This window comes from Lepidochelys kempii, chromosome 27, assembly GCF_965140285.1.
Source record: "Lepidochelys kempii isolate rLepKem1 chromosome 27, rLepKem1.hap1, whole genome shotgun sequence".
In the NCBI taxonomy this organism is placed as follows: Eukaryota; Metazoa; Chordata; order Testudines; family Cheloniidae; genus Lepidochelys; species Lepidochelys kempii.
In genome coordinates this window covers 17252227-17278405 of record NC_136406.1, presented here as the reverse complement: position 1 = coordinate 17278405, position 26179 = coordinate 17252227, and the positions used below count along the sequence as shown (strand labels likewise).

At 55.0% G+C, this 26179-nt stretch overlaps 2 protein-coding genes across 7 annotated transcripts in view; one reads left to right on the top strand and one right to left on the bottom strand.

The window, feature by feature from the left end:
* The window catches only part of ATP6V0A1 (ATPase H+ transporting V0 subunit a1), a 193715-nt gene extending 184881 nt beyond the window's left edge, over positions 1-8834 (bottom strand). The window contains exon 1 of the mRNA XM_078850747.1: positions 8823-8834. The gene's annotated coding sequence lies outside the window, so the exon portion shown is untranslated. The remainder of the gene's footprint in view (positions 1-8822) is intronic.
* Positions 8667-26179, top strand: part of LOC140904001 (signal transducer and activator of transcription 5B) — a 45482-nt gene continuing 27969 nt past the window's right edge. For 2 of the 6 annotated variants that reach the window (XM_078850750.1, XM_078850749.1), the window contains exon 1: positions 8667-8768. The gene's annotated coding sequence lies outside the window, so the exon portion shown is untranslated. Of the gene's footprint in view, positions 8769-18349; positions 18927-26179 lie in introns of those variants that run through there. The other 4 variants (XM_073326110.2, XM_073326109.2, XM_073326113.2 and 1 more) reach the window with 3 other exon arrangements.

The following is a 26179-nucleotide window of genomic DNA, read 5'->3' as shown; positions in this document are numbered from 1 at the left end:
TCTTGTTTAGGGTGTGGAGAGTCAATAGACAGATCTTGATGTTAATAGGGGTCGTTGTTACGGGGGGGTAGGGCAGGAACGTGTTTTGGCTGCTGTTTGTCTAAATACCCCAAGCGGGGCTCTCTTTACCCCTAAACCCACGTCTCAACCTGCCCACAGCGCCTAGACACCACAGTGAGGAGTGCCATGGGAGGCACTTGAGAGATCCTTGCTTCCACTGACGACTGGACAGAGATCTCACCCGGGCCCACCAGCACCTGGCTGGGTAACAACAAGAAGCTTCTCTCTGAAGTGCCATCGCCCTGGTCCACAAGGCATCAGGGTGGGGAATCAAAGCCAGGTCTGCCCCATAGCACCAGCTCCCTTTGATCTGTCAGCCTGGCTGGCATTGGAGAGTCTTGTGAGCAAGGGTCTGACTTAGTGTTTACTCTGCCAAAACAGGTGTGTTCTTAACTGGCGTTAACTAACCCAGGTTAAAATAGCAGGGGAGGCACGGCACCTCGGCTTTAACTTGGGTCAGCAGCTCCAGTTCCACCCCAGGGCCCTGTAGGCTTTGACTTGAGCTGCGGACCCCAGGTGAAAGCAAAGCTGTGTCCTCACGGCTGTTGTAACCCGGGTTAGCTAACCCCAGTTAAGAGGATGCCTGGGTTTGCAGTGTAGACATACCCCTAGGCACCGAAAGGCTTCTGGTGCCAGCTGGGAGCGGGAAAGCCGGGTGTCACAAGTTTGCCAGATCTTGGTGTTAATTGTCCGCAGGCTGCTCCAAGGATGTAACTCACATTGGGTGGGCAGAAGGCGTGAGAGGCAAAGCAGTGGTTTGTGGCAGTAGCTGGTATGCTGCACTGGGAGTGGCTCCCTCGAGGGCGCTGGCTGTGGGATATGCAGCCCTCTGGCTCTCCGGCACTGCTTTGAACCCAGCCCGCCAGCCAGTGAAAATCGTGAATCAAGTCTGGTGTGTCAGTGTGGAGCTGCTGGTCTGGTTCTTAGTGCACAGGAGTCCAGGTGGCACCACGGTCCTAGAAACCAACCCCCTGGGGGCAGGGCAGCTGGGCAGCTGGGGGCTCATGGGGCAGGGAGTGGAGTAGCACACCCTGCTCTGTGCAGTAACAGAGGACGTTGCCTGCAGGCCAGTGACTCTACAGCTTAATGCCAGCAGCGCTGAGCAGGCTGAGAGTTCAGAGGGGGCTGAGCACCAGGTGGCTGATTCGTGAGCACCCCTGGCCCGGGTTAGCCTCTTGCAGAAGGCAGGACAAAGTCCAGTGCCCCAGGGAATGCTGGTGGCTACTGCGTCCACCCACCCGCCCCTGGAAAGGACAAAGGTGGTGAGGAGGGGCAGGCTGCAGCCCCGCCTCGTGTTCCCAGAGCTCTGGGGCAGAGGGAGGGCAGCAGGCTGGGAAACTCCACTCGGCCCACCCCACAATCATCCTCTCTCGGCCCTGGCAAGGGCCGGTCTGTTCAGCTGTGACGGGGAGAGGCCAGAAGGGAGCCTGCGGGGCCTCTCTGAGACATTCCTAAAGCCGCTGGGCTGGGCCGGGCTGGGCTGGGCCCTGTGGCATGTTTGCAGGAGGTCAGGCTGTGGTTAATAGCCCTGTGGGACACCAGATCCTGTGCTGGGGACAGGCGCTCTCTGGGCCGCCACGTGAGACCCAGTCGCCCCACGTTGGCAACAGAGGGGTGTTGCCTAGACACACCCAGACAGGCCTGTTTCCCCAGCGGCCGCCACCTTCACGGAATTTCACCAAAGGGGCCGAGGGGGGTGGAGGTGGGGGCGCTCTGCCGAAAGCTGAGAACTCGCTGTCGTGTCAAGCCTGCTGTCGTGGTAATAACTGTCCTTTTTGGGGAAACAGAAACAGCGGAGATGGGCTGCAGCTGTTGCAGTTGCTGTTGATGAAGTCTGATCCCGTTTCCCAAGGAGAGAGAGGGTGGGGGCATCATATCCTTTACTGGACCAACTTCTGTTGGTGGAAGAAACAAGCTTTCAGGATTCACTGGGCTCTTCTTTGAGTGTCCCAGCTACATACAGTGGGACAGATTGTTAAGCATAAGGAGTTAACATGTTGCAAGAAACCAGTTCAAGTGAAGTGTGAAATTAACACTTCTGCAATTCTGGGACAGAGGAGGGTTAGTAGGTTACGAACTGTTGAAATGAGCCGTCAAACCAGCATCTCAAGAAGAGACCATGATTTTATTAGTATCTAGCAGAGTTATGAATCTGAGTTCCCAAGCTTGTCTTTTGAAGGTGCTGTACGGGTTTCCTTTGATAGGTCAGATCTGGAGTGATCACTTTGTGAAGCGTAAAAAGAACAGGAGGACTCGTGGCACCTTAGAGACTAACCCATTTATTTGAGCATAAGCTTTCGTGAGCTACAGCTCACTTCATCGGATGCAAGCTCACGAACACTTATGCTCAAATAAATGGGTTAGTCTCTAAGATGCCACAAGTCCTCCTGTTCTTTTTGCGAATACAGACTAACACGGCTGCTACTCTGAAACCTGTCATTTGTGAAGCGTGTTCACCCACAGGTGGTGGAGTATTTTGTCTTGTATCATTTTCTTGGTGAGTTCATTCAGAGCATAGCGATTGTCTGGTGTCACCCACATAATTCTTGCATTAGATACACTTACTGAGGTGCACCACATGTTGTGACAGGTGTGTGTAGGACCCATGGATCTGGAAAGGTGTGTTATGGGGGATGTTGATCATCGTAGCTGTGGATATATGTCTGGAGGATTTGAATCGGAACCCCAGCACCCCTGGGCCTAGGCTAGTGGGGGCCAGATGGCTTCTTGAGCGCAGCTTTTCGGTCTCAGTTAGGGCCAAGTGGTCTTCCTGGCTTCAGTGGGGCCATTTGTGAAGGAAAGATCTGTTCCCCGTGAGCGTGGGTGTTCACAGATGGCCCTTGGGAAGTTCTGTTCAGCAGAGTTCACAGGCTGGTGCTGGTAATGAAAGTGAAAGCCCAGCAAATCCCATGTGGCCAGCGAGACTGCAGAAGCAGAAGCAAATGTACTGAGTATTGCTTCCTGCAGCAGAACGCCTGGCTACAGGAGTCCAGGAACTGCCCAGCCGACGCAGCCTCTGGGCCATTATCCTGTCTCCCTCAGTGACCTACGCAGAAAGGCAAAAACCCCTCAGGATGTCCACACAGGCAGCACAGGGTACAGACAGCTGCATCTTAGAAGCTGCCCTTGCCAGCGCTGCAAGGGGGCCCTGCACATTTGATGTCTCAGTGGTGCCTGTGGCCATGGGTTAGTAACTGCTCTCCATCCCTTGCCCCCAGCTGTGTGGGGTCCCCGCTACGGAGACGCACCATACTTACATGGGAGGGAGGGGGCAGCAGTGGCCCCACCAAGCATGTTGTGGCTCAGTGTGGCCCAGGGAGGAATTGGAAGCCCAGGGGAGCTAGAGGGGCCAGAAATATTGCTGGCATCTCTTTCCCTTCCGTCTTCAGGAGCGACAAGCCAACGTGCCTGGGCCCCCAAGGCCCACTTCACACAACAGGAAGTTCTGACCCCATTGCAGGGAAACCAAGCCACTGACAGTGACTCAGACTTACCGGAGTTACAGTGACCCGCCTTCAGGACATCCAGGCTTTATTATCGTAACTCTCTGCACTTAGGCATGAAACCACCAACCTCAGTGCTACAGTTGGGTCAGAATCCAGCAGCTCGTGTACTTAGTAACACAGGCTGGTATAAGACCATCCCGCAGTACTCCGCTTTGCCTTGGGTCTCCTACAGGCACCTGTGCCCTGCAGGAGTAAGGACCAGATACCATTACAGGGGTATTAAACCTTGTGCATGAGGGCTCACACCAATCTCTAACTACCAGAAACCAAGGTGAGACTACGTAGGGGCAGATTATCCCACAACTGCTTCCTAGGGAGCCTTTTCACCTCCCTGGGAAGAGGTGCTGTTGGAGGTGGGATACTGGACCTTTGGTCTGATCCAGTCTGGCAATTCTGACATTCCCCACATTCCCAATCAATACCCTAACGACTGCAATTGGGGATGCTCCCCTTATTCATGTGTGTCTATCTATTTGAATCCTCAGCGGTATCCTGCAGCAGGGAGCGTACGATTTTGCATTCTGCCTGTTTTGAACGGCTGCCTAAACAGACTCCAGCGAGAGACTGCTGAATTGGAATTAATTTGCAAACTGGATACAATTAACTTAGGCTTGAATAAAGACTGGGAGTGGATGGGTCATTACACAAAGTAAATCTATTTCCACCCCCCCCCCCCCGCTGTTTCTCAGCCATTCTTGTCAACTGCTGGAAATGTCTCACCTTGATTATCACTACAAAAGGTTTTTCTCCCCACTCCCTTGCTGGTAATAGCTCACCTTACCTTTTTGCGAATACAGACTAACATGGCTGTTACTCTGAAACTTACCTGATCACTCTCCTTACAGTGTGTATGGTAACACCCATTGTTTCATGTTCTCTGTGTATATAAATCTCCCCATTGTATTTTCCACTGAATGCATCCGACGAAGAGAGCTGTAGCTCACGAAAGCTTATGCTCAAATAAATTTGTTAGTCTCTAAGGTGCAACAAGTCCTCCTTTTCTTTTTGCCTGTTTAATGTCACTGTTCTTGTATTGTAGGGTGGAAATAGCATGCAATGAAATCTCCATCGTACACCTTCCACAGACCGCCTGGGTGATGTGACCGTGAGTTACGATCTCGAACAGCAAAGATCCAGCTGAACTCTGAATACAGCACAGTGAAATTTGGAAAAACCCCAAACTAAACCCAGCAGCTCTTTAGCTGATTAACCTGGAATAAGGAAGCCAGAAAAACACCATGATTTTGGGTGATGATCTCACTCCTACTGCACTTGCTTAGCAGTGATTTCCCTCCCCCTCCCAATTACATGCAAGTCCTTGGCACAACTAATGTTGTATCCAAAAGAACTCTCTGTCCATCCAGAAAGCACGTTTCTCTCATGTTTGGCTGGCTGGAGCACACTGTAATGCAGGCAGTTATTCTGAAAACTGGATTATTCATTATGTTTTACCGTAGTGCCTAGTTTTGAGCTGCCAGGCACTGTACCAACACAGAACCAAAAGGTGGTCCTGCCCCCAAAGAGTGTACCAGACACAAGCCAGACCAACGCGGGGAATACACAGACATACTGGTCAGCAGTAATGTCTGAACGCCTGCTGCTGCACTCGTGTTAATTTAGTGATCAGTGTCACAGAAAAGGAGTTTTGAGCAGGGGCTGAAAGTGAATAGTTATCTAGCTTTGAGGGGGTTTAGAGGGAGCTCCTCCCTAGGGCGAGAGGCAGCAGGAGAGAAAGCACAAGGTGCTGGTCTGAAAATGTAACGAGTGGGTGATGGAGGCTTGCACCATGGGAATCGACTCTCGGCGGAGAGCTGACGGGTAGGATGGGGTCCGGGGAGAGGCTGAAAGTGAAGGCAAGTAGCTTCCTTGTGATGCCGTAGAGAAGAGAGAACCGCTGGAGGGATGCAGAGACAGGAGTGCCATGGTCGAAGTGCCAGGCTAGGAGAAGGATCTTTGCTGCAGCATTCTTATGGGATCTGGGCAGGTAAGGCTGCATTTGTCAAAGGCTGCAAAGGCAGGAGAAGGGACTATGAGCCCATGTGTGTGTCTGGCTCTCAAGATGCCACTGCCAAGCCTCCAAGGGGGGCAACGGTGCAGCCCTTGGGTAACAGGGCTGTCTGGGCAGCGCAAAGCCCACGTGCTGCTCAGCTCTTCTGGGGGGGTTGGAATGGGGTTTGTACTGCCCCCCGGCCTAGGGCTAAATTGGGGGCTCTTGCTGAGCACAAGGAGAAAGTGAAACTTCCAGGGGAACTGCACAGGAAGAATGTAGCTGCGGGCCCTGTACAGTCTGTGCTACACAGAGAAGGCCTAAGAGGCTAGGAGATTTTCTGTGGTTCCTTTTCAGCCTTAGATAGAACAAAGAGCTCGACTCTCTTTTCCCTGGTTTTATTCGAGGTCTCCCTAGAGGAACCAGGCAGGGGGCTGGGGAGCCCTCTTAGCTCTGCTAGCTAGTCTGGGGCGAGGGTCCTGATGCTGCCGGTCTGTCTTGGAGGCTCCCATGACAGTATGGGGCCCTTGGCGTCACTGGTGCCACAGGCCAACCCCTTGTCCTGCCACCCGCAGAGGGGAAGCCAAGCCAAGCCGGCAAGAACTGGAACCCCACCTCTAGAGGGAAAGGCAGCTGCCCTGTTGTGTGAGGTGGACTGACCCCTGCCCCACAGAGGGGCAAAAGGAAGCACCAACCCCATTGCTATTGGCTCTGCAAGTCACCTCTACGGCTCTGCGGGGGGGGGGGGGAGAGGAGGGCAGGGGGGAGTGTGGGGCTGCACTGGGGACAGGAGGGTGAGGGCAGGGAGGAATGTGGGGGCAGGTAATCGGGGAGCTCACAAGGGGAAGGGAAGGGGGTTGGGGAGGGGACTGCGGTATGATGAAGGTCAGTGGGGTGCAGGGAAGAAAGAAAAGGGAGCTGCCCAGGAGGGCAGGGACCTAGGGTGCGATGGGGTCAGTGGGGTGCGGGGTCTGTGGGGGAAAGGGTAGTGGGTACCGGGTGCTGGGCCTGGGGGGGGCCGGGGGAGGGGCCGGGCGCTGGGCTCGGGGGGGGGCTCAGGGGAGAGGGGTCGGGGGCGGGGCCGGGGGGCTCAGGTGGGGCGGGGCCCGGGGCGGGGCTCGGGGGGCTCAGGGGAGAGGGGGGCGGGGCCGGGGAGGGGAGAGGGGGGCCGGGCGCTGGGCTCCGGGGGGGGCTCAGGGGAGAGGGGGGCGGGGGCGGGGCCGGGGGGCTCAGGTGGGGCGGGGCTCGGGGGGCCGGGCGCTGGGCTCAGAGGAGGGGGGGGCTCGGGGGGGCCGGGCGCTGGGCTCGGGGGGGGCTCAGGGGAGAGGGGGCCGGGGGCGGGGCTCAGAGGAGAGGGGGGCGGGGCCGGGCGCTGGGCCGAGGGGGCTCAGTGGGGGTGGGGCCGGGCGCTGGGCTCGCGGGGGGGGGACTCAGGGGAGAGGGGGCGGGGCCGGGGGCTCGGGGGGCGGGGCCGAGGGGGTTCGGGGGAGCGGGGCCGGGCGCGGGGCCGAGGGGGCTCAGTGGGGGTGGGGCCGGGCGCTGGGCTCGCGGGGGGGACTCAGGGGAGAGGGGGCGGGGCCGGGGGCTCGGGGGGCGGGGCCGAGGGCGTTCGGGGGGGCGGGGCCGGGCGCGGGGCCGAGGGGGCTCAGTGGGGGCGGGGCCGGGCGCTGGGCTCGCGGGGGGGGCGGGGCCGGGGGCGGGCGCGGGGCCGAGGGGGCTCAGTGGGGGCGGGGCGGGGCCGGGCGCTGGGCTCGGGGGGGGGACTCAGGGGAGAGGGGGCGGGGCCGGGGGCTCGGGGGGCGGGGCCGAGGGCGTTCGGGGGGGCGGGGCCGGGCGCGGGGCCGAGGGGGCTCAGTGGGGGCGGGGCCGGGCGCTGGGCTCGCGGGGGGGGCGGGGCCGGGGGCGGGCGCGGGGCCGAGGGGGCTCAGTGGGGGCGGGGCGGGGCCGGGCGCTGGGCTCGGGGGGGTTGGGGACTCAGGGGAGAGGGGGTGGGGCCGGGGGCTCGGGGGGCGGGGCCGGGCGCTGGGCTCGCTGGGGGGGGCCGAGGGGGCTCGGGGGGCGGGGCCGGGCGCTGGGCTCGGGGGGGGTGGGGACTCAGGGGAGAGGGGGTGGGGCCGGGGGCTCGGGGGGCGGGGCCGGGCGGGGCTCGGGGGGCGGGGCCGGGGGCGGGGCCGAGGGGGCGCGGGGCCGAGGGGGCTCAGTGGGGGCGGGGCGGGACCGGGCGCTGGGCTCGGGGGGGGTGGGGACTCAGGGGAGAGGGGGTGGGGCCGGGGGCTCGGGGGGCGGGGCCGGGCGCTGGGCTCGCGGGGGGGGGGCCGAGGGGGCTCGGGGGGCGGGGCCGGGCGCTGGGCTCGCGGGGGGGGCGGGGCCGGGGGCGGGCGCGGGGCCGAGGGGGCTCAGTGGGGGCGGGGCGGGGCCGGGCGCTGGGCTCGGGGGGGGTGGGGACTCAGGGGAGAGGGGGTGGGGCCGGGGGCTCGGGGGGCGGGGCCGGGCGGGGCTCGGGGGGCGGGGCCGAGGGGGCTCAGTGGGGGCGGGGCGGGACCGGGCGCTGGGCTCGGGGGGGGTGGGGACTCAGGGGAGAGGGGGTGGGGCCGGGGGCTCGGGGGGCGGGGCCGGGCGCTGGGCTCGCGGGGGGGGGCCGAGGGGGCTCGGGGGGCGGGGCCGGGCGCTGGGCTCGGGGGGGGTGGGGACTCAGGGGAGAGGGGGTGGGGCCGGGGGCTCGGGGGGCGGGGCCGGGCGGGGCTCGGGGGGCGGGGCCGAGGGGGCGCGGGGCCGAGGGGGCTCAGTGGGGGCGGGGCGGGACCGGGCGCTGGGCTCGGGGGGGGTGGGGACTCAGGGGAGAGGGGGTGGGGCCGGGGGCTCGGGGGGCGGGGCCGGGCGCTGGGCTCGCGGGGGGGGGGCCGAGGGGGCTCGGGGGGCGGGGCCGGGCGCTGGGCTCGCGGGGGGGTGGGGACTCAGGGGAGAGGGGGTGGGGCCGGGGGCTCGGGGGGCGGGGCCGGGCGCTGGGCTCGCGGGGGGGGGGGCCGAGGGGGCTCGGGGGGCGGGGCCGGGCGCTGGGCTCGCGGGGGGGGGCGGGGCCGGGGGCGGGCGCGGGGCCGAGGGGGCTCAGTGGGGGCGGGGCCGGAGGGGGCAGAGCCGGCCCCGGAGCCGAGTCGGGAGCAGCAGCCGCGGAGCGAAGCGGAAGCCGGGGCCGGAGCCGCCCGGCGCGGCCGGAGGTAGGAGCGGAGCGGGCCGGGCCGGGCCGGGCCGGGTTTCCCTCCAGCCCTGGGGCGCCGCCCCCGACGCTCGCTCCGGCCGCCCGCGCGGGCCGGGCCCGGGGACCCCGGTGGGGGCGGGGCCCGCGGGCGGTAAACAAGGGAGGGCGGCAGCGCGCGGCCTGGCCGGGCCCGGGGCGGCGACACGGACAGACCGACACGGTGACTGACTGACAGAGACTGGCTGACTCTGACTGACTGGCTGGCTGACAGACTGACTGACAGACACTGGCTGACACAGAGACTGGCTGACTGACGCGCACACACTGACTGACTCTGACTGGCTGGCTGACTGACAGACAGACAGACACACACTGACTGACTCTGACTGACTGGCTGGCTGACAGACTGACTGACAGACACTGGCTGACACAGAGACTGGCTGACTGACGCGCACACACTGACTGACTCTGACTGGCTGGCTGACTGACAGACAGACAGACACACACTGGCTGACTGACAGACAGACACTGACACAGAGACTGACTGACAGACACACTGACTGACTCTGGCTGGCTGGCTGACTGACAGACACACACACACACAGGCACTGGCTGACTGACAGACACTGACACAGAGACTGGCTGACAGACACACTGACTGGCTGACGCTGACCCACACACACACAGGCGCTGGCTGGCTGACTGACACACAGGCGCTGGCTGGCTGACTGACACACAGGCGCTGGCTGGCTGACTGACACACAGGCGCTGGCTGGCTGGCTGACACACAGGCGCTGGCTGGCTGGCTGACACACAGGCGCTGGCTGGCTGGCTGACACACAGGCGCTGGCTGGCTGGCTGACACACAGGCGCTGGCTGGCTGGCTGACACACAGGCGCTGGCTGGCTGGCTGACACACAGGCGCTGGCTGGCTGGCTGACAGACAGGCGCTGGCTGGCTGGCTGACTCTGGCTGACAGACAGGCGCTGGCTGGCTGGCTGACTCTGGCTGACAGACAGGCGCTGGCTGGCTGGCTGACTCTGGCTGACTGGCTGGCTGACAGACAGACACACACACACACAGGCACTGGCTGACAGACAGACACACACACACACAGGCACTGGCTGACTGACTGACAGACACTGACACAGAGACTGACTGACTGACTGGCTGGCTGACGCTGACCCACACACACACAGGCACTGGCTGACGCTGACTGACTGACACACACAGGCTGACTACCATTGACGGGCTGACACTGCCAGGCTGTTGAGTGAGACAGAGGCCCAGACAGACAGACCGTCACCGGTCTGGGTCATCCTGAGTGGCTGTGAGGAAAGAGAGGCAGGAGGAGCCCTGTGGGGCACGGGTCCCTGCGCCAGGAGGTGGCGGGATCCCCATTCCCCTCTCACCTGTGACTGGTGCTTCCTCACCTGCACCTTGAGCCGTGAATGCAGGGGGTGGGTTGCTTTGGCTCCGGCTCCCCGGTTCTTGGGGTGGGGCTGTGAACCTGGTGAAAGGAGCAGGGTGTTTATGTCCTAGATGCAGGGTGAGGACATTCCCATGTGCTGCTCTCTCCCCTCCTAAATTCTTGAGGGAACCTCACACTCCCTCCTTCCGGAAGAGAATGGTGTTCCCAGAGCCATAAGAGCGGCCAGACTGGGTCAGACCAAAGGTCCATCTAGCCCAGTGTCTGGTCTTCTGGCAGTGCCCAATGCCAGGTGCCCCAGAGGGAATGGACAGAACAGGGAATCATCAAGCGATCCATCCTCTGTCTCCCATTTCCAGCTCTGGCAAACAGAGGCTAGGGACACCATGCCCACCCTGGCTAATAGCCATTGATGGACCTGTTCTCCATGAACTTATCTAGTTCTTTTTTGAACCCTGTTATAGTCTTGGCCTTCACAACATCCTCTGGCAAGGAGTTCTACAGACTGACTGCGTTTGTGGAAAAAATACTTCCTTTTGTTTGTTTTAAACCTGATGCCTGTTAATTTCATTGGGTGACCCCTAGTTCTTGTGTTATGACAAGGAGTAAATAACACTTCCTGATTTACTCTCTCCACCCCAGTCATGATTTTATAGACCTTGATCATATCCCCCCTTAGTCATCTTTTTTCCAAGCCAAGAAGTCCCAGTCTTATTAATCTCTCCTCATATGGAAGCCGTTCCATACCCCTCATAATTTTTGCTGCCCTTTTCTGAACCGTTTCAAATTCCAATAGATCTTTTTTGAGTTGGGGCAACCACATCTGCATGGAGTATTCAAGATGAGGGTGTACCCTGGATTTATAGAGAGGCCAGGATTAGTGCATGATCTCTCTCGTCATCAGGGGGTCCCCATTCTTAACTGGCAATGTCCTGTCATCAGCCTGGCACTCTTGTTCCAACTCTGTGCTGCTCCGTGCTGTAGTTCAAAGTGCTGCATGAAAATCTGGTCCTGGTGATTGCACTCGGGATAGTAGCTGATTTGGCTAGAGCCTGGGGTGTCTAGTGCATGAAAGCCACTCCCACCAGCTGTGTCTAATTGAGCAGTTTGGGAACAAACCAGCTTCCACTGTTTTGCTAGCTCTGGCAATGGTGCTAGAGTAAGGCCTTGCTTCCACGTAGACAGTGCAGACCCCAGCGCAGCTAAAGCAGGGCACCCGCTGCCTCCCCCCGTGTGGCTGAGGTTTTGCCAGTATGACGGTGCTTTTACCCGCATAGCTTATTCCCATATGGGAAGGACAATACGCTATATTGGTACAAGGCACCTTTATACTGGTATAACTGCATCCACAGCAGGAATTGTACTGGTACACCTATATCCGTAACAAACCACCCCCCAGCCCACATAAGTATGCTGGTACAAACCGTGTGGTTGGCCAGATGTAAGAGAGGGCAAGAGTGTGTGTGGCTGCCGTGTTGTACAATGGGGCGCTGACCTGGTCAGGGCCTCTAGGCCCGACTGTAATATGCATAGATAATAATATTTTCAACCTGCTTGAAGCAAAATTATGCAACATGGTGGTAAAAAGGCTTGTGCTATCTCTGCATCAGAGCTAATGCCGTGATAGGAGATCACCTGAAGAACCCTAGCATAGGAAGACAAGGAGGGCAGGAGATCTTGCAGAGTGGGTGAGTCAGTGACAGGGTAGAGGAGATGCCAGCCACGGAGGACAGTTTGAACAAGTAAAAAGAAATGGAATGTTTTGTGTTGTCAAAGCCCTGACCCTGTAATCAGACCTGTACGGAGCCCCGTAGACTTCACCAGGACTATGTGCAGGTGCATAGGTCTGTCTGCTCAGGTCCAGCTGTGGGATCAGTTATAGGATCAAGGCCTAATTGTATGGTTCTGAAATGCACAGCCCCCGGATTGCATTGCCCAGAAACCAAAGTGAAACCAACATCTTGGTTTTAGAGTTGTTTTGTACCTGCCCTTTGAAGAGGGGATTTCTTCAAACACCTGCTTCACATGAGCCAGGATGGGGTGGGGAGGAAGTGTTAAAGTCGACCAAGAGAGGTAACAGCTTTGTAAATATTTTGGTCATTGTGAAACTCAGTGTCACTAAACCCGACGTAAAAACCCCCAAACCTTGGGTGCAGGCTATAGGTAGTTTTTGCAGTGTCAGTACCAGGGCCTTACTGCTGGCAGTGTGTTTGTGTGGTGAGAGCAGAGACAAACTACTTAATTCAGTTCTCAAGCTGGTTGCATAGCATCTCTGTCTCTTCCAGTGAAATTCACATCCTGTCTCACAGAGCCGGCATAACCTCTGTTCTTTTCCTAGGTAAGCCTTGTGGGGTGTGAAAGACAGGTCTCATGTGGCCATCACCCAGTGTCCTTTCTAGAGTGACATCCATACCATGCTTGTGGTATAGGGCATTAGTCTGAAATGTTGGACTTCTCGCTCTTCCCCACAACACTATCCCCCTCCCCCAGCCGACTTCAATACAGACAAGGTGCCTTGGCCTGGGAATGATAGACCAGTTAGGATTGACTGGCATGATAGAGGGCCTGTCTTGGAGATGACTGTGAGGATGGTGGTGAGAGTTCAGCCTGCTGCCTCGCTCCAGGTACAGTTTGCATTCCCTGTTGTACGGTGTGAAAAAGTGGATTTCCCTCCTCAGCTTAAACCTCTAGAGCATGTTGCTATAGGCTTTATTATATATTATTTGTATTGTCATAGCACCCAGGAGATCTACTCATGGACCAGCACCCCATTGTGCTAGGTACTATACAAACAAGATGGTAGCATGATGCTATTTGGTACTTCCCCCATATGTGTCTCTTTGTACGTAGGTGGTTCGTTTCCTAGCCTTGTTTGTCATCCTGGGAACTGGGCTGAGAACAGTTGAAAAGCTGAAATCCAAACAACTGAAGAAAGGGTAATTTTCATTTTTTTTAATGAGGCAAAGGGACTTTTGGTAGCTTTTGTTTTCTTCTCTATTTGGTTTTTAACATTACCATTTTGTTTCAGAATCAGTAATGGTTGATAGAGTGACACTGCAGAAAAACCTGTAGGGCTTAGGGACAGGGACTGTTTGTAAATGGCTTCTGACTGTGGAAGGGAGATCTGATACTTGTGTAGCACTTCACACCCTCCCAATGCGGGGCAGTCACAAACAAGGCCTGGTAGACACTCCCTGTTGCAGCAGTGCAACTCCACACACACTCACACCCTCCCATGCAGACGCGATTTACACTGGTGCAATGTGACTTGCACCAGGGCAGCTTACTCCAGTTTCAGACTAGGATAGGTAGCAAGGTGCGAATTGAGTTGGCAGTGATGCAAATCCACCAGTGGTGGATGTTCCAGCGTAGACAGGCCATCACTAGTCACCTCCCTGCTCCATGACTGTCCCTGTGTTACTGAAGAGGAAGAAGAGGCCTTGCCCAGGGTCACCCAGGGAATTACTGACAGTCTGGGGGTAGAATTTGGGAATTTTTGGGTGCTGGGTTTGTGCCAAGACCACTAGACGTACTGCTTGGAACCCAGGGGGCATGAGCAGCAGGGTGGATTACCTAGGTCTAATCTGCAGAAACTCTACTCACGTGGTTGGTTCCCAGTCTGGTAGCTCTCAGGATTGCGCAGGCTGAATCTAGACTCTGGCCCCTTTCGAGGCCGGGGTCTCGCTAAGTGCCAGCCCTGTACCAAGCTGTGGGTGGGGCAGAGCTGTGCAGCACTGGCTGCCCCTTACAATGCTCTGCTCCATGTTGCATGTTGTGGAACGTGTTTAGAGCAGGCAGGAATCTGCGGGATCTTATTTCATGCACCGCACTGTCCTGGGAGCTGAGCTGGGGGCTGCTCGGGGGCTTGTGGGTAGCAATACACCAGCTCCAGCCTGTTGGGCTGTTTGCACCTGTGCCTACTGGCCAGGCTGCAGTGCCCCTAACGTATTATGAGCTCTCTTGGCTTGTGCTGTGCATGGCGTCTTGGGAGTTAAACCCAGGTTCTGGGAACACCCCAGGGATCAGTAACCAAGCCCAGCTGAAGGCCCCAAGTTAGGTTGTTTTTTCTTTGCAGTAGCACTCGCTGCATGCCAGCACCTTTCCAAACATGTAAGGATGGCCCCTGCTCCAAGGGACTCGCAGCTGAATGACAAAGGTCGGTGGAAGCGGGGCACAGACAGGCAGTTTGCGTAAGCTCATACACAGATCCAGGAGATTCACCATCGCAGCAGGGCAGAGGTATCTTTAAGAGGGACTGAAATGTGGACAAGCTGGGGCCCTGCAGAGGAGCTCAGGATGGTTCAGTGTTGCCTGGGGGCCGCCTGGGAAAGGACTAGGAGAGTCTGGTGACAAAGCTGGCTGCCTTAGCAGAGTACAGTGGCAAAGAGAAGCTGCTCTCTAGTTTAGAAGCAAAGTTTCAGAGACTTTGGGGTTTTTCTGTTTGTTTTGCTGAAGCCTATCGTACAAACCCTTCCCTTTGGAAAAGGAAAACCCTGCGGAGACAGACAGTGGTGGAGCTGCAGATCTCAGCCCCTTATGACAGCGGGAGACTGGCCTGTCTAATGTCCAGGCACTCGGATGTGAGGAGCAGGAGGCAGCTTGGCTGGGTGGGAGTCAGCTAGATTCTAACATTCGTTTACAAAGCGAAGCTTTTCCCAATCTTTTTGCCTCAGGGATGTTCAATTTGTCCCTGGAAGAGTAAGAAGAATCTCGGCTTCCGGCAGCACTTTGAGCTGCTGTCCAAGCACAGGGCTGTTGAATTGTGTTGGCGCTCAGCACGCTGGCTCAGAGCACGTCTGAATGGCTGCCTCTGACTGTGGGTGTTTTGCTTCTGGGGAAAGCAGACCCTGCGTGGCCTGGTGTTGCTACATGTGTCTGTGGGCTCGCTCCTGCGGAATCCCCCAGTGAGGCCTGGACCCGGGATGAGTGGCTGCTGCTCCGATTCAGTCCCCTGCTGACTGGGTGGCTGCTGTAACTCGGCTGCAGGGTATTCGCCTGGTGTGGTTTCAGTTCCCTTTTCATGGTGATATTGAGAAGAGGGCGGACCCCTTGTTCTGCCTTCCGTATCTCAATATTGGGCTGACTCAGTGATGCGGGTCCTGTTTCAAATTTCATCACCACCTGTGAGGGAGCGGACCCTGGGTGGGTGTGGGTGTGGATGGAGCCAGCCAGAGACACTTCTTCCCTCCGAGGCTGTTTGCTCTAGGGAAGTGGTGGGGCATAAAGACACTGGCATGGTACCTTTCATGGAGTTCATAGTATATACGGTTAACTCCTTGAGTGTTGGTGAGGCAGAGGGTGAGTGTCCTAGGGCTTGTCTATGCATAGAAACTGCACCGGGATAGCTCACACCTCTTGGCTGGCCTGTGTTCATGCTGTGGCAAGCAAGCCGCATCACTTTTGAAACTTTCTATCCACATGGTGCTGTGCTGCCCTGATTGCAGCCCGTCCGTCGCTGTGCAGGTTGGTATCCCAGGATATCTTGTCCTGCCTCCAGGCCAGCACCGTTCTAGGCCATTTCCAGGGTGGCTTTGTGATGCTGCCTGGAGGCTGGAGGAATGTGCATTGGGGTCGTGCTCTCAGGATGGACGAGGGAAAAGCATGGACTGCAGTCAGAGGCGATGTGGAAGGAGGTGCCAGGTGTAAGGGGCACTGAGAGAGCCTGTACTGCCCTAATGGACAAGTAAGACTGTCTCCTGCTCGTGCTTGTCCTGCGACAGCCCTCTCTTCCAGCCCCTAGGGGCACCTCCTTAAAACCACCTTGCGTGCCTCCCCTGGGTTTGGCATCAGACCTCCAGCTATGGCATGCAGGATCTGTACCTCTCCTACTCCAGTGTCAGAAATCAGCAGAAGCTGTTGAGTGTCAGTTGGGGGCTACCGTGTTCCCTGCGGGAGAGCGGATGCCCACGGTTTGATCATGAAGAGCAATTGTAGAGTCTCTCGCCTTCCAGTGCGAGTGACAGTCCCGTAGGAGAGGACAGGGTGGCAACAAGGCCATAGTTGCGGTGCCTGGGGCACTGTGGGGGATGTTTGCTCTGCTGGTCTGGGGATGGAGTCCAGCCGCCGCCAGAGTTTTCAGCACTTGATTCGCTGCCATATCTCAATGGAGCTGCCTTGCCGAGAGCTGGGGAAGCTTTGACCCCAGATAAGCAGTGAAGTCTCTGCTCATGGGGTTTCCCTGCTCTGTCTAGCTGATGCAAAATCCCTGCTCCCTGCGCTCACCACTGCATAGGTGTGAGGAAGCAGTTGGTGGCTGTGCTGCAGAGTATGGTGAAGAAGCACATTTGACTCAGAAATGGCTTTCGAGCTGAGCAGGAATTACTGTAGGGGCGACTTGCACCGGAAAGCGCTTCCGCGTCATCCAGGTGGGGGACTGTCCCTGCAGAATTCAGCCAACAGCCAAGTTTTCCTAGATACATTGGAGCATGCTGGAGAATTTGCTCATACGTTCTCTCTGCGCTGGAGAACTGTGCAGCTAGGGTCAGCAGAGTGGGACTCTGATTTTCTTATGATTGCAGCAGATAATGCTGATTATTTTTAAGCATTTTTTTCAATTTTTATTGATTTGAAATTTTCACAGTTGCAGGAAACTTTGGGGGTGTCAGACAATTATGTAATGACAGTCTCTAGTAAGTTCTTGACCAGAATTTTGCTTACTTTGCCTACCTGTAAATTTCGATTATTACTGATGGGAGTATTTTTTCATCGGGCTGTGTGTACATTGAAATCGAGGTTTACCAACATTTTTGATTAAAATCTAATCCTTCCAAGCCTATTTATAGCGTTGTTGAGAGAACCCTATAGAAGTGAGCTCATTCTCTACTAAATTCTAAGGGGGTTAGCGTGATTTCTATAGGATCCCCATTGGTTTCATTCCCATTAAATTCTTTAGGGCCTTACATTTTAAAGGCCCTCTCTGCTTGGTGTAATGATATTTCTGTGTTTGTTTTGAATGCATCCCATATGATGCCTTGGGATGCATACCTTGGGAGCATTTCGTATGGCCCCTAGCATCCGAGAACATCCCGGGAGGGAGCTGTGGGGTCCAGCATGCTTTAGGATCTCCAGGTGAAAAGATGGTTGTAGCAGTGCAGCGTGTTACCCTCTGGTCTCTAGAAAGGCCCCAGGTGGTGCTTGGGGCCCCGTGGCAGGGCTGTGAGATGTAGGAAATGTGAGTCAGACACTTGAGGGAATCCACTCAGCTGATTTTAAAAGCCGCTTTCTTGATGGGTTTGGTTTGAAGCCACAGGCAGCCAGGTGGGGGTGGGACCTGTTCGCAAGAGGGGGCAAGAGCAGGAAGTCCCAACCAGTGGGGCACTCGTTGCAGTCCAGGGAGGGCTCAGGCCTGTCCAGCCCGTGTCCCTGACCGGTTTCTGCTGCTTTCTGTCTCTTGGCCACCCCAGGGAGCCTGCCCCTTCCCAGTGCTCTGGTGCAGCAGGCTCAGCGGATGGGTGGGGGCTGGGCTGGTAGCTAGGTAGAGTGCATATGGGGCCCCTCGGGCATACTGCTCCTTGCCTCGAAAAGGCAACACTGTCCCAGCTGGATGCAGCGCTTGCTCTGGTGCTGCTGAACCAGAGCTGTCTGCAGTGCTTCACCCCAGCCTCAGGCCAGTTTCCCCCAGCTTCAGCTTTTCCTCCCCTCCAAGCCAAGGCCTGGGTGGTGTCATTGCTGAGACCGGACGTCATCTGGGGATCTGGGAAGCAGCCTGAGCATTGGGAGGGTTATTTGAATGGAGGAAAGTCACTGGAAGGAACCTCAGTTCGACAAAGACCTGGGCCCCCTTCCCCAGGCCTGGCAGCTCAGACCTTCGCTCTCAGAAAGAGAAGCATGCGGGATGCTTTGAGCCAGACCCCAAGGGAGCCCAGCAGCTTCTGTCCCCTCATGGGGGCTGGGTTTGTTTGATTCCAACAGGAGCAAAACTCCTCAGGGTGGCGGAGAGAGAGAGGGACCATCAGTGCCAGGGTGAGGAGAGGCGGCTCGCTTCAAGGTAGTGGTGCTGGTTGAACATAAGCCTGGCCCTCCTGATTCTCTTATTGGGGGGCTTCCCTGAGACCTCGCTCATCACCCTCCTGCTTCCCTGAGCTCCGTCTCTGCTGTAACCTGAATGCTGCCGTTGAGCCAGAGGAGTTAGCTGGATCCTGGGGATCCCTTTGCTCGGCTGAGCCGGGCTCTCGGGCTCCTCCTTGGCTAGACAAAGCAGCTGTACTGTTTTATGACATGCCTTTCACATGGTGGGGAGCATATGTACAGACCAGGGGCTTTATTCCTGCAGCCTGTTCGCCCAGGAGCAGCAGGTGTGTTGGAAGGGCCTGAGCCGGCTCTGCCTGCCTGAAATCGGCATGCTGGGTGCAGGGATGGTTTGAGCCTTGCAGCCTCTGCCCCTTGATAGAAGGTGCTTTGCCTTCAGCTGCTTCTCCCTGCAGCGTTGGGAAACCTCAGGGGGAGGTGCCTATGTGTATACAGCTTCCTGGATGATAGGGGTGAGCTGAGCGGCTGATAAAGAGGAATCCGCCCATCTAGCTGCACCAGAGAGGGGACGGGAGCGCTGGTTGCTTGCAAAACAAAATATGGTCGTTGGTGCTTGTTTCCCCTGCTGCAGCCGCTCACGTTCGGCTTAGTCCGGGGTCCAAGTTTTACCTTTTAACAGCAGGCTGGATTCCCACCGGGGCTGTACAGCTTCTTGCAGTGGAATATTATAGTCCAGCCGTAACATGGTCACGGATTGTTCTTTATTGAAACAGTTGGTTGGTAAGTTTTGCAGTCTCTGCTTTCGCTCTGGCTTCTGAACTCACTGCTGTTGTGACATGGACATTCTGGTTTGCGACATGGCTGTGTGTGTGTGATCGGGGGATTGCTAGGGTTTTATTAGACACTGTGTGGGTTGCTGGCTCTCGGAGTGCTCAGTTCTCCATTGTTGGTGTGAAAGCTGAGTGCGGTGTACACATTCCTGTCTGTCTACTCCCCACGATGCACAAATGCTGGCTGTTAAGCTTTGCAGGGGGGAAAGGGAGAGGATTCTTGCCTTTTGCGTGTCATAACCCCTTGTCCAGGCTGAGAACGGGTGTCCAATGCTTGCGCGTCTCTCCCATTTGTTGTTGTTTTCTAAAACGCAGCCATGGCATTTCTGGTGTGCGAGGGGTGTGCTAGGCATGGCTTCTGCAGCCTGAGGGGCTTCTCTCCGGCACTGATGAGCCCATTAGTCATCTGTGCCTTTTATAAGTGCTTAGAATGGGAGTGCTTGCTTTCCCAGGGCAAGGGCCTGCAATGCCATGACAGTCCCGGGTTCTTCGGCACTGGTCCCTGTTTCACAGGAGTCCTGAGGGGAAGAGAGAGAGCAGAAACTGCGCATGTTTCTGGTAGCTCAGGTGGCAGTGGGGAGGAGGGGGAGGTTGTCAGATAGGTTAATACCAAAATTTCCCCTTAGGATTCTTAGGATTGTCATCATATGGGAGTAAGCGCCCCTTCCCCAGGATCTGTGCTGTGCCTGCCTCCTAAAGGGCGGTGTGGTCCCCGCTCCACTCCCCCCACCTCTCCATCTCCTTTCTGTATGGCACATGGAATGAGTTCCCCCTACCGCCAGCCCGCTGCACGCCGGCCAGCTCATCACACCAGTTCTTGCTTTGGGCCTCTCATTTTTCCGGGCCCCTCTGTTAGTCATATTTCTAATTTTAAAGTCCCTTTTCCAAATCCGCTCTCCAGGGACTTTTGTTATACACGTATCTGCCTTTAACCCCCATCAGCATGGTTGTTTGGTGTGTTCAGAAACGCTCCGCTTATTTCCCAGCAGGTTCCCAAGGATCCGTTGATTTTCCATTTCCACTGAGCTTCCTTCGTTCTAGGTCCATGGTTCACACTAGCCCACTCTTCTTCCCCCTATTTAATGGGCCTTGTGGACCATTCCTCTCGCTTTGTTTGCCATGCGGCTTGGTCAGGAGTCACTCAACACAGAGTAGGGCTATGGAGCGTCGATTTCTGGAGTGCTTCAGAAAGCCAGAGATGTTTTGGGGTAGGGGCTGCAGGCTCTAGGGTGGCCCAGGTGGGTTCAAACTATTCTTGCGGGACTCTCTGGTCACTGAACCTTGGCCCAGGCGATTTCTGTTATGCAGTCGCTGTTGGAGGTGCGAGAGGCTGTGGGAGCCTGGGCTCATGGGGGAGATACACAGAAATGAACATGTCACATTTTTGATGAGACGAGAGAAAGCTTCATCCAAGCGCAGGCCTGTGAGCATGATGCCAAATCCCAAAAGCTTTACAGACAGAGACGCCTTCACAGCTCCTGGGCCATCGAGTGTTCCAGTTCCCAGCCCCTGGCAGGGCCCCAGGGACGTGCCAGAGCTTGCATGGAGTGCAGCTGACAGTACCGAGAGAGGGGTGTGAAACTGTTCATTGCAATGGATGTCAGCAACAAAGGAGTTAATTGTGGCTCGCCTTTAACCTGTAGTGGGCTAGGTGCCTGCAGTCAGAACTGGTTTCCAGGGGTTTATTGGCAAAGGAGGGTCAGCAGGGCTGTGCTGGGCAGGTTCAGGCAAGGTGTAGATATGCTGGTCCCTAGTCTGGAGTTGGCACGTGGGTGTCCGCATGGCTTGGGGGTGCTGGTCCATTCAGTGCAAAGGGTTCATCTCTGTTGGCATTGGCATCCCAGAAGAGGCTGTGCCTGCCCTTGCCCCATGAAGGGTTTAATTGAGAGTGGCCCCAAGCTCTTTGCAGACAAGGGCTGGTTGGTTTGAGACATAGGGCAGTTAGCCCCACGCTTGGCATGGCTTTGCAATGCCCCGGGCTTGCCTGAAACTTGGAAAATATGAGGTGGCTGCTTCCCAGGGTCCCGTCTCCCTTTGTTCCTCCCCCGGTCGGACAAGGACACTTCCCCGTCTCCCTTTGTTCCTCCCCAAATCGGATGTGGACCCTTCCCCGTCTCCCCTTTTTGTCTCTAGTTGAAACAGAAGGCAAACCTAGCTCTGTTTGTCGGGCTGTGCGTCTGTGATGTGCCCAGCGGCCCTGCGAAGGCCCAGTTACTGGCAGCGGTATCGGGCTGCATTAGGGTTAGTTGCTGATAGCCTGACGTACCCGGTTCCCCTCCCCAGGGTGTGGTCAGCGCCATGTAGGAGCAAGTCACGTTCTTCCACTAAGGCAAGTGCCAGTTTTGCACTTGCTCTGAGATGCTGGGAGTATGTCAGGTGTGCGGGGGACCAATGGGTTTTTATGTCGTTATTCTGGGGGGCGGCCTCTCCATAATGTAACATCTAAAGCTGGGGGCAGCTTTGCACAGAACAGTTTTCCATTGAAAAATGCAGGTTTGTCGAAATCAAAATGTTTTGTGGGAATGTTTCAATGTCAATTAAAATGTTGATGGAAAAAGTCAAAATGAAACATTGTATTTTTTGTATTAAATTAGTAATGTTAATACAATGTTTATATACGTATTGCATTGTGTTTCATATTTTAATACAATGTAAAAGTCAGAATGATAAAGTGGAAACAAAATATTTCAGTGGTCCCAAATAAAAACAATTGTTACATTTCATTTTGCAGGAAATTTTGAAGTTTGGGCTTTTTTCTTTTCAGTCCAGAATGGTTTTATCCCAAAATGTCAGAATTTCCCATGAAATAGAAATCCCAGCTCCTGAACTTTAGTCAAATCCAAAACTCCTCCCCCCCATCTCAGCCTGGAGGAGAGTCTGTTTTTCCTTTGCTCCCCTGTCTGATCTGACCACCCCTTTCACTGGGTTTCCAGGTAGCTTCTCTCCCCACACAGAGGTGGGGTGAGGTCGAAGTCTCCTGCAGTGCACTCGGGGCCCAGAAGAGCAGAGAACATCAAGAAATCCCAGTGGAACTGGGCTCTGCCAGTTTGTATGCGGCCTTTCCCCAGGTTACTATCCCTTGATTCATTTCACTGGGCTGCTTTGTTGCTTCTCAAGAGCTTGGTGCTTGCATGCCACAGCCTGGCTTACCCACGCCGCTGCAGTGCCAGAGCCCAGCTGGTCCCTGCTGCTGTGCGGAGCCTAGCGCTGGGTCCTGGAGAACAGAGGTTTTTGCTGCCCTGAGGCCCTGGGAGTCAGGTGTCTTTCTCTTAACTGGATACACATTGGCCATGAATCCGCAATCGAAAGAAGCCTGGTTGGTCATGTTTCTCCTTCAGGCGTCTCTCTGAAAAGCCCAGCTGCTTTGCTCGTTGGCTGGGGAGGCAGAGCTGCCGTGGCCATGCCAGCGGAAGAGAGCCAAAAAGCCCTGGCTTGGGACCCAGGAAGGTTCAGAGAGCAGCATGTGGGCTGGTTCACTCCCCTAGCTGGCTGATCGGCACCTCAGCAAGCTGTCGCTATTTTCGCTTCAGACCTTCAGAGTGGGGGAGGGGGCTGCCCTGCCCAGCAACTGACTGGCTGCAGCAAAAGATATTAACGGGCAAGCTTAGGTGCTGGTGGTCTGAGCCTCTGTATGGCTTGCCCGTCTTGAGTCCCTGGGAAGTGTAGCCTTGTGCAGGAGGCGTTCTGGGAGGTGGATCTGCAGCACAGACCTCTTGCTTTCTGAATGCCAAGATGGCTTTGATCCTGGCTGTGTGGTCAGTATGTCTGTAACAGATGGCTTGGAAAAGGAATCGTGTGCAAGGGTGGGCTCTGAATAGAGTGTCAGATCTCTGGTGTGGCCTTTACTGAAAGGATGGGTGCAGAACAGTAACGTCTTGGGGACGGTGTGGCCAAGCTGGCCTGAGAGTCAGGAGAGCTGGGTTGACTTCTGGCCCTGCTACTAGCCCATTGTGTGATGCTGGGGGAGTCTCTGCTCCCCAGTTACCCCCATCGGTGGAATCACTAGCCTCCTCTATGAGTTGCTTGGAGATCCCTTTGTGGAGAGCATGGTCAGGGTTGTGCGGCAGCGTGATCTGGGGTTATGAGCTGACGGGCTTGCGTTGCCGTGCATTAACCAGTGTGTGGCAGATGCACACGTGTGGAAATGTGTTGTATTGATCTCACTTCTCAGCTCTTCTGTAAAAATATTCGATCTAGGGCTGGCAAGCGATTAAAAAAATGAATTGCGATTAATCACGCTGTTAAACAATAATAGAATACCATTTATTTAAATATTTTTGGATGTTTTCTACATTTTCAAATATATTGATTTCAATTACAACACAGAATACAAGTGTACAGTGCTCACTTGATACTTATTTTTTATTACAAAAATTTGCACTGTAAAAAACAAAAGAAATACAATATTTCAATTCACCTAATACAAGTAGTGTAGTGCAGTCTCTTTCTCATGAAAGTTGAACTTACAAATGTGGAATTACGTACAAAAAAATAACTGCATTCAAAAATACAACAATGTAAAACTTTAGAGCCTACAAGTCCACTCAGTCCTACTTCAGCCAATTGCTCAGACAAACAAGTTTGTTTACATTTTCAGGAGATAATGCTGCCCGCTTCTTGTTTATAAGGTCATCTGAAAATGAGAACAGGCATTCGCATGGCACTGTTGTAACCGGCATCGCAAGGTATTTACGTGCCAGATGCGCTACAGATTCATGTGTCATTTCATGCTTCAACCACCATTCCAGAGGACATGCTGATGATGGGTTGTGCTTGATAACAATCCAAAGCAGAGCAGACCAACACATTTTCATTTTCATCATCTAAGTCAGATGTCACCAGCAGAAGGTTGATTTTCTTTTTTGGTGGTTCGGGTTCTATAGTTTCTGCATCGGAGTGTTGCTCTTTTAAGACTTCTGAAAGCATGCTCCACACCTCGTCCCTCTCAGATTTTGGAAGGCACTTCAGATTCTTAAACCTTGGGTCGAGTGCTGTAGCTATTTTTAGAAACCTCGCATTGGTACCTTCTTTGTGTTTTGTCAAATCTGCAGTGACAGTGTTACGTAAATCAAATAACGTGCTGGGTCATCATCTGAGATTGCTGTAACATGAAATATTTGGCAGAATGTGGGTAAAACAGAGCAGGGGACATACGGTTCTCCACGAAGGAGTTCAGTCACAAATTTAATTAACACACTTTTTTTTAACGAGCATCATCAGCATGGAAGCATGTCCTCTGGAATGATGGCCAAAACATGAAGGGGCATACGAATGAATGTTTAGCATATCTGGCATGCAAATATCTTGCAATGCCGGTTACAAAAGTGCCATGCGAACGCCTGTTCTCACTTTCTGGTGACATTGTAAATGAAGCAGGCAGCATTATCTCCTGTAAATGTAAACAAACTTGTTTGTCTTAGCGATTGGCTGAACAAGAAGTAGGACTGAGTAGACTTGTATGCTCTGAAGTTTTACATTGTTTTGTTTTTGCGTGCAGTTATGTAACACACAAAAATCTACATTTGTAAGTTGCACTTTCATGATAAAGAGATTGCACTACAGTACTTGTATGAGGTGAATTGAAAAATACTATTTCTTTTGTTTATTTTACAGTGAAAATATTTGTAATAAAAACTAATAGAAAGTGATCACTGTACACTTTGTATTCTGTGTTGTTATAGAAATCAATATATTTAAAAATGTAGAAAAACATTCAAAATGTTTAATAAATTTAAATTGGTATTCTATTGTTTAACAGTGCGATTAATCACAATTAATTTTTTTGAGTTAATCGCGTGAGTTAACTGTGATTAATCGACAGCCCTAATTTGATCTCTCAACTTCATAAGGCTCCTGGCTTCATAAGGAACAAGATTGCAGTGTCTGGGAGACGTATTAGCCCAGGCTTCCAGGAGTGGATTTCCTTTGGCGAAAGTCACTTAGGCCACATCTAGAGCCCCAGCTTGCACTGATTTAACTGAAATGGGTTACAAACTGGTTTAGTGATATGGGTGCAACACCTTAATTCTGGCTCTAAATTTTCTGGCTCTGACACTCTTTTTAATTCAACGTAAAAGAGCATCCGCTTAAGCTAACTCAGCGTCGGGCACACTGAAATCAATGTACAAGTGTCCACAAAAAGGGGTTGGTCACACCAGTTTCCACACTGATTTGGTTAAATAGTGCAACGTGACAAGGGTTTCGTCTTTATCCCATCACAAATAGAAACTTTGCTTTAAAATGTGTCTTTACAAATTGTGTTTCCTGGAGGGTGAAAGAAAAATGCAGTTTGTTCTCTGATGGAGGCTGGAGCATCGTGAAAAGATGGAAATCTCTCCCGAGACGGAGCGCTGTTTGCTTTTAGTGAGGCTAATATTGCTAAGGCTCCAGCTTCACTCTGCCTTATCGATCCTGATCTGTATTGCAGGAGCATCCAGAGGCTTCCAGGGGTCCGCTGTGCTGACACATGCCGTAAGGACCTGACTCTTGGGTTTTGGTCACAACAGACATTTTAAAACAAGTGTTTTAATAGTCATTCCTCTGTGTCCATAAAGCATGAGTATGTGACGGATTGCTGTCTGAATCGTGCGTGTCTGTCTGTCTGTGCTGCCCCCTGCTGGCGAGGATGAGCCCTGCCGTCTGTGTATGTGTAACTTTTTGCAGGTTAAAATGAGTGCCTGATAGAACTGCCTAGCGCCAGCTGTCCTGTAGGCAGGAATCCTGAAAACTCCCCGCGCATCTGCTGGTGCCCCTCAATCCTGACCCTCGGCCCCCTTCTAGCCCTGGGTCGCTCGCCTCCCACTCTGATCCTGCCTATACCTCACTCCTGACTGGCAGTGCCCTGGGTATTCTAGCCTGGGCCCCACTCGTGGGTCAGTGAATGGTGCTGTGTAGCCCAGCCCCCTGCCAATCAGTGTGAATGCAGGGTCCTGTCTGCTCACCCCACTTCTCGTGGCAGAGGTGTGGACTGGTTGTAGAAGGTGAAGGCAGCCCTTGCGGGCTCCTTCCTCATCTGTAACACCAGGACTCCCTGACCTTGTGCGGCCCTGGGGGTGCCTATGACCATGCTGCAGTGTTTCCAGGGAGCAGGGGCGCATGCTGCTGTTGGCGAGATGAGCTGGCGTTTGCCGTCAGTCTCCCCAGCCCCTTTACTGTGTCCTGCGGTTACACTCCATGCTGTAGCTCTCAAACACCCCTTAGCCA